The sequence below is a fragment of the Trachinotus anak genome, unplaced genomic scaffold (assembly GCF_046630095.1).
Source record: "Trachinotus anak isolate AG129_WGS33_773 ecotype Australia unplaced genomic scaffold, CSIRO_AGI_Tana_v1 ptg000039l, whole genome shotgun sequence".
NCBI lineage: Eukaryota > Metazoa > Chordata > Actinopteri > Carangiformes > Carangidae > Trachinotus > Trachinotus anak.
In genome coordinates this window covers 347,787-354,785 of record NW_027273890.1, presented here as the reverse complement: position 1 = coordinate 354,785, position 6,999 = coordinate 347,787, and the positions used below count along the sequence as shown (strand labels likewise).

The following is a 6,999-nucleotide window of genomic DNA, read 5'->3' as shown; positions in this document are numbered from 1 at the left end:
GCATCCATATCTTAAAATTGCCTAAAAGACAATTTAAACATAATATTTTTGCCTGGTTATGATTTTTTAAAATGTTGATTCCAATGTGACTTTAGGCTCTAAAGCTTCAGACTGAATGTTGTTCCCATTTTAAATCCGTGTTTAAAGCCCCGGGCCGGTCCTGTATTAGTCTGTTAAACATCAGTCCGCTAGCAGAGCACTCGTGAACATGCAGCGGCAGATTGAGAACGTTTTTCGCTCGTTCTCATTGCCCAAAGGCATGATGGGAGAGACACTACTGCGCAGTCTCTATGGGCCGCATAATGCGGAAGTAACCTGGAAGTCAGAAACTTTTTCGGTGTATGCGCCAGGCGAGCAACTTGTATTGAATTGAATGGGCGCCATTTTTAGATCCGTCATCCAGTTCTTATAATACATCCATGACCAGGACCTCTAGACCTGGTCTGTCTCAGTCCTCCAACTCCACAGTAGTTTTTGTGTTTGAGGAGTTTTCCTCCCTCTCAGCTGGTGTCCTGAAGAATGTGTGTTGGCTTCAATCCCATGTTCGTCACATCACAGATCTGGAGCATGTGAGGCCCACGGTATGTTAATGACCCGGGGCCACACAATGACGCTCCTGTGAGAGAGAGGAGCTGCAGAGAACAGGGAGCTGTGAGGATGAGGAGGTGGGGGGACAGCCTGAGATCTCCGACACAAAATGATCAGCATCCTGAAAATGTCCTGACGTCAGTTGCAGACTGATATTGTCTTCCTCACGGGAAAATCAGGAGCAGCCTTCATGGGTCAGGGGGTTCAGAATCTTTACAGGACTGGAGACCGGGACCCCTTCACTTTATGTATGGCTGCGGGAAATATCTGGTGTAGCTTAGATCAGAAACTGGACCTGGTTCAGTGAAAGAAAAACATTTTGGATCATTAACAGTTAAACGGTGGGAAACATGTTTCTATGTTGTTGTCACGGTGAGAGTCTCCACATCTTCATCACTGGATTTATTTTCTCACCACAATTACACTCTGAGATAAACACAAAACCTCCAGCATAACCCTTCACGCCGACACAGCAGTAAACAGCCTGAAGTGGATCAGATCTGGACCAGGACCAGAACCAGAGTGAAGACAGGGATTCCAACACATGGGAACAGAGAGAGGAAACACCCGGGACTGAAACATTCCCACACATATCGCCTCCTGTCATCTTTTCCCACGTCTCCTCAGAGGGTGTTGGTGAACGCATCTCCAGGTCCGAACCGGTTTGAACCCGACTCCACGTCACGTTTCGACCTGAGATGGGAGCGTTTCAGATCTCATGACCAATCAGAGACCGCAGACCCCCAGCGACTAACAACACACCAGACTTCAGAGGTAAAATTTCAAACTCATAATATATGATCCAGATCTGCCCCAAAACAAATGGGTTCACCCCTGGTCCAGGACCCAGTCTCCTCTACCGTCAACAACTCGGCTCTGTTGTTTCCTTCAATATTAAACTGTGTAAAGTCACATTATTGAAAACTGGACAAGAATAATTTCCTCTCACAAAACAATTTAAACATGATCTGAGTTTCTAGGTCCAGTAATAAAAACCTGCAGCTCTCACATTGTTAAAATAATAAACACACCTGGACTGAGCAGGAGTGATGTTAGAGAAAAATCCGTCTGTTATTGGCCCTCATTTCATTAACATCAGTAAAACTGATGAGAACAAGAAATTAGAAACATCGCAATCATCTTAAAATACGACATGTACACAGTGAAACAACAAGAGGACACGTGACATCAGCGGTTCAGGACTGGTTCGTTCAGGTTCAGGACTGGTTAGTTCAGGTTTAGGAGTGGTTATTTCAGGTTGGTCCAGGTTCAGGACTGGTTAGTTCAGGTTTGGTCTGGTTTGTTCAGGTTCAGGACTGGTTAGTTCAGGTTCAGGACTGGTTAGTTCAGCTTGGTCCAGGTTCAGGACTGGTTAGTTCAGGTTTAGGACGGGTTAGTTCAGGTTAAGGAGTGGTTATTTCAGGTTGGTCCAGGTTCAGGACTGGTTAGTTCAGGTTCGGTCTGGTTAGTTCAGGTTTAGGTCTGGTTAGTTCAGGTTCAGGACTGGTTAGTTCAGGTTTAGGACTGGTTAGTTCAGCTTGGTCCAGGTTCAGGACTGGTTAGTTCAGGTTTAGGACTCGTTAGTTCAGGTTAAGGAGTGGTTATTTCAGGTTGGTCCAGGTTCAGGACTGGTTAGTTCAGGTTCGGTCTGGTTAGTTCAGGTTTAGGTCTGGTTAGTTCAGGTTCAGGACTGGTTAGTTCAGGTTAAGGAGTGGTTATTTCAGGTTGGTCCAGGTTCAGGACTGGTTAGTTCAGGTTCGGTCTGGTTAGTTCAGGTTTAGGTCTGGTTAGTTCAGGTTCAGGACTGGTTAGTTCAGGTTTAGGACTGGTTAGTTCAGCTTGGTCCAGGTTCAGGACTGGTTAGTTCAGGTTTAGGACTGGTTAGTTCAGGTTAAGGAGTGGTTAATTCAGGTTGGTCCAGGTTCAGGACTGGTTAGTTCAGGTTCGGTCTGGTTTGTTCAGGTTCAGGACTGGTTAGTCCAGGTTCAGTCTGGTTTGTTCAGGTTCAGGACTGGTTAGTCCAGGTTGGTCCAGGTTCAGGACTGTGAGGGTGAAAGATGTGAAGTCCACTCTGAGGTTTTATTTCTCTGAACTGCTTTCTCTGATTGTGTGTGTGTGTGTGTGTGTGTGTGTGTGTACCACATACAGAAATGACTGGGAGCGAGGTACCTTTGCATACAAATACTCTCCCTCTGTCTCTGCATCTCCCCCAGCACTGGGCTGATAAGAGTGGGAGCAGAGGGGGAGGGGGGAGGGGAGGAGAATCACCCCTCCTGCAGGAATTCAAAGCAGCTCCCGTCGCCTGGATTTAATTTGCATTCTGGGGAACGATAGCACGGCGTGAGGCGTCGGTTGGAGCGCACTCAGTGAGGCGGCGTGCCCGGCAGCTCTGCCACAGAGGACAGTCTGGGGGCCACCTGCCCCCCTCCCTCTTTAATCCACAAGTATTTGATTTAGAGCGTCAGGAACGTCCTCTGCTTTGATGTGCATTTGTCCCGTGGACACAACATTAAAGACTCTCCTTCAAGCTGAGGCAAATTCAAATACCGTTACCTTCTTCTAAGGATTGCAAATGTGCTTAAATATGCCCTTTAATGGTGCATTTTCATCCAACCGTGAGCTCAATAAATTAGTTCCCCCTGTGAGGAGAGGCCTCGGCGCTCAGCGGCTCTGATTGGCTGCTAGGTCGGCTGAAAACACAGAATTCCTCAGTTTAATATGAGAGGTGGGTTAATACGAAAGAGAAATTAGTTTAGTTCATCACCAGTTCACTTCAGGGTGACGATCTCAGTTCACACCTTCACCTGAGAGGAAGGAGAGCACCTGTAAAACAGGATGGATGTGTGTTCCTGATGATGATCATGATGATGATGATGATGAGAAACATCCTCAGAGTAAATTAACCTTGGAAACTGTCTTTGTGTAAAGGTCGTCAGGCTCAAGGTGGATCCTCTCAGTCTGTCACACCTGGTTCACTCGTTCACTTTAGACACTGAACAACGTGTGAACGAGACATAAAGGAACCGAAAACACAAAAAAACACAATTATCACAATAAAGCAGTATTTAGTATTTTAATTAGTTCAGTTTGAAGAGTTTCAGCTCATTGCTCCACAGACTGAAGATGAACTGATGACGGCTGCTGTCACCTCACAGTCAACTACGGTGTCCTGTACACAACAAACAGAACTGCTGAGTTCTCTGGTTTATTCAGGCCTTACATATCTATACAGATTTTACACATATGTATTTTACTGAGCAGCAAAAACCTCCTCACAGTGAATAAAGTTGTATTTTAACATTATAAAACAGTTTGTCTCCTCACTTCAGCTCCAGTCACACATCAGGGACTTGAATCAACTTTAATTTGATAAAATGAAATCAAACTTTATCATTGAAGACTTGAAAGAATTTTCTCTATTCTAATAAAGAACAATGAGTTTGAGTCTGACATATCAGATCATGTCTACGTCTGTCACTGTTTTTATTTTCTTCAGTCCCACTCGTCTCTTGTCTTTTGGCAGGACTGGGCTTCCATACAGCTGAGGCCTGTGTAGACACAGAGTCTGATGTTCACCATGATGTGATTTAATCTGTGTGGAGCTGCTGCAACGGACGAAGGACTTAATTCACTTGACAACACGGAGCTGAACGTCCAACAGGAAGAGCCCGGCTCCCATCGCTCTCGGTGTCCCTGCTCTGTAACGACGACATTAATGTGATCGTCCATCGTCTCGGAGCTGAAGGTGACAGGCTGCGTTTGAAACGCTCACAGGGATTAACATAATTGCTGCCTGGCATATGCTGTCACGATACTTATTAGCATGTTCTTGTGTCTCGGCCAATGAATAATTGAAATCAACAGTTTTTAGCCAAAAACATCAAGAGACGTCACAGTTCATCTCCTCAACATGTGACCCTGAACGCCTTGTGTGGTGTTCAGGGTCACTAACAGTTCACAAATGACAAACTATAAAATAAATAAACAAAGGGCTTCAGAACAGATTCAACTGCTTGAACATAAGATGCTAATGTTAGCATGTCCAGCTAACTAGCTCATTAGAGTTGTAATATGATTAGCTCACTACAGCCCTCAGTCCACAGACCTGAACCACACAGTCCACAGACCTGAAAAACCCATATCCACAGACCTGGACCACCCAGTCCACAGACCTGGACCACACGGTCTATAGACCTGAACCAACCAGTCCTCCATGTGTCGCTTTTCAGGAACTTCTCTCTTCTGTTTGTCCACAGTGAGATCCTGATCCTCATCATGAGCCGATGTCAGAGCTGTAACAGTCTGACCATGTCAAACACAGTTATCAGCTCCAGAACAGTCCAGGACCTCTTTTATTGTGAAAATCCTGTGATTCTTTATGTCTGAACCATTAGAGAAAGGGTTCATATCCTGCAGACTGACAATCAGGATCTGATCTGAGGACTGTCACTCTCTTTTTAAGATCTGACTGTTTTTATTCCTGCAGGTGAGTCAGGACCAGGTCTGCCCTCCTGCAATGCATCATGGGAGGGCAAATTACCAACAGACTGGTGTATGTAGGGTCACAGCTCAAAACAAGGTTTAAAAGAAAAGCAAAGTATTTGGTTTATTCATCAGAGTGTTTCTGTCTGTGTCGTATTCAGATCTTTGTCTGTTTTTTCTCATACTTATTACTGTTGTATTTTCATCAGCACATCTGACCTGCACAACTGTTAATAATAGGAATGATAATATTTTTTTCAGAAATAAAATGCCAAAGATTTAAGAACAAACCAATAATTCAGGAAAAAGAAAATGTTGGTTCAGGTGGAAACAACATTTCAGAAGAAACATTTAAACTTCTGCAGCTTCTCCTTGAGTTCACACAAGGTCAGCTGATTATCAGAGCTGGATTATTCTGATAAAATGTCACCTTCTGATCAACAGAACAACCTCAGATCTGACCCAGGGTCAGCCGGACAATAAGAGATGAAGCAGAGTGGAGTTTAACTTCAGTGATGTTCACTTAGGATTCATCTTCAAATCCTCTTAAATCTTAAAGGAAGTCAACAGATTCATGGTGCAGGATGATTAAACCGCAGCGTTTTTAACACAACGAGGAGCCTCAGTTTTAATCACTTCAACAACAGATCGCAGTTTCTTCAGAGATGTATTAAAGATTAAAGGAAGAGACGGCGTCCCACTCTGCTCCTTTATTCACTCTCTTAATGAAAACTGGAGATAAGCTCTCCACTCGCTGCAGCCACATCACAGCCACAGGTCACATGACCTAATCTCATCAGGGACAAAGGTACAGTTCAACACGCCAACAACACGCCAACAACATGGCCACAAACTCTGTCACTCTGTAGGACATTAATCTGGACTCCAGCAGGATTTTAATTAGCAGCTGGTTGAAACAGGACTTTTACATCAGCTGCACACAGGCCAGTTTCTGTACATCATGATCCTGACGTGACTCAAGGACCACACTGAGCCAAAACTACACCAAATCCTAACTAATAAATGCCTCAGAGCTTCCTGCCTTTATCATTTCATGCAGCATCCACAAAGAGATAAAAAGCGACCAAAAAGAGACAAAAAAACAACCAAAAAGAGACAAAAACAAGCACAAAGAGACAAAAAACATGTCCACAAGGTGACAAAAACAACCAAAAAGAGACAAAAAACAACAAAAAAACAACGACAAACAGACAAAAACAACAACAAAGAGAAAAAATAATGACCACAAAGAAAAAAACACACAGACAAAAACCACAAAGAGACAAACAGCTGCAGTGGAGCTCTTTGTGAAAGATGTACCTGAGATGCAGCAGGCTCTCGGTGTTTTGGTCACTGAGTTCAGAGACTGACAACAAAGAGCACAACAGAGAAAGTTGATGTGTGACAGTAAAAGACACTGAACTGTTTCTCATTGAGAAAATGAAAAAGGAAATAAAAAACCCTTTTCTTCATAAAGAGGATGTGGAGCCTTATTTTGACCGAAGACATGAATATTTAAACATGCAGAGCAGCTACAGAGAGCACGCTGCCATTTGTGCCTTTTCTACATCTGCAGTCGCCTCTTAAATTAAACATTAATTACACTTCTTCATAAAGGAACAATACAGAGCTGAAGCATTCTGCTTTTGCCAAGTTAATTATTTCCAATTTGCAACAAAATATGTGTGAACGTGTCAAAGTGAAGATCCACTTCACAGAGATTTAAAGAAAACAGAAAGTTGTTCACGCTGCAGAGAGCAGAGTTTCATCAGGTCTGCCCTCAGAGGAATTTTAATTTGAAGAAATGTTTGTGATCATCATTTGGACCCATTATTTTTATTATTGGACAAAGAGAATCCAGAAAAGAGCAGAACGTACTCAGGTAAATTTGGACATAAAGTCCAGGTGAAAACATCTGCTCGTTTAAAT

The 6,999-nt window shown here is 43.6% G+C and overlaps 1 long non-coding RNA gene across 1 annotated transcript; it reads left to right on the top strand.

Annotated features, from left to right (window-relative positions):
* The first annotated feature begins 444 nt into the window (after positions 1-444).
* Positions 445-6,216, top strand: LOC139614992 (uncharacterized). The gene is made up of 2 exons (XR_011687197.1): positions 445-1,362; positions 4,112-6,216. It is a non-coding gene; the product is annotated as an uncharacterized lncRNA (long non-coding RNA).
* Positions 6,217-6,999: the final 783 nt, after the last annotated feature.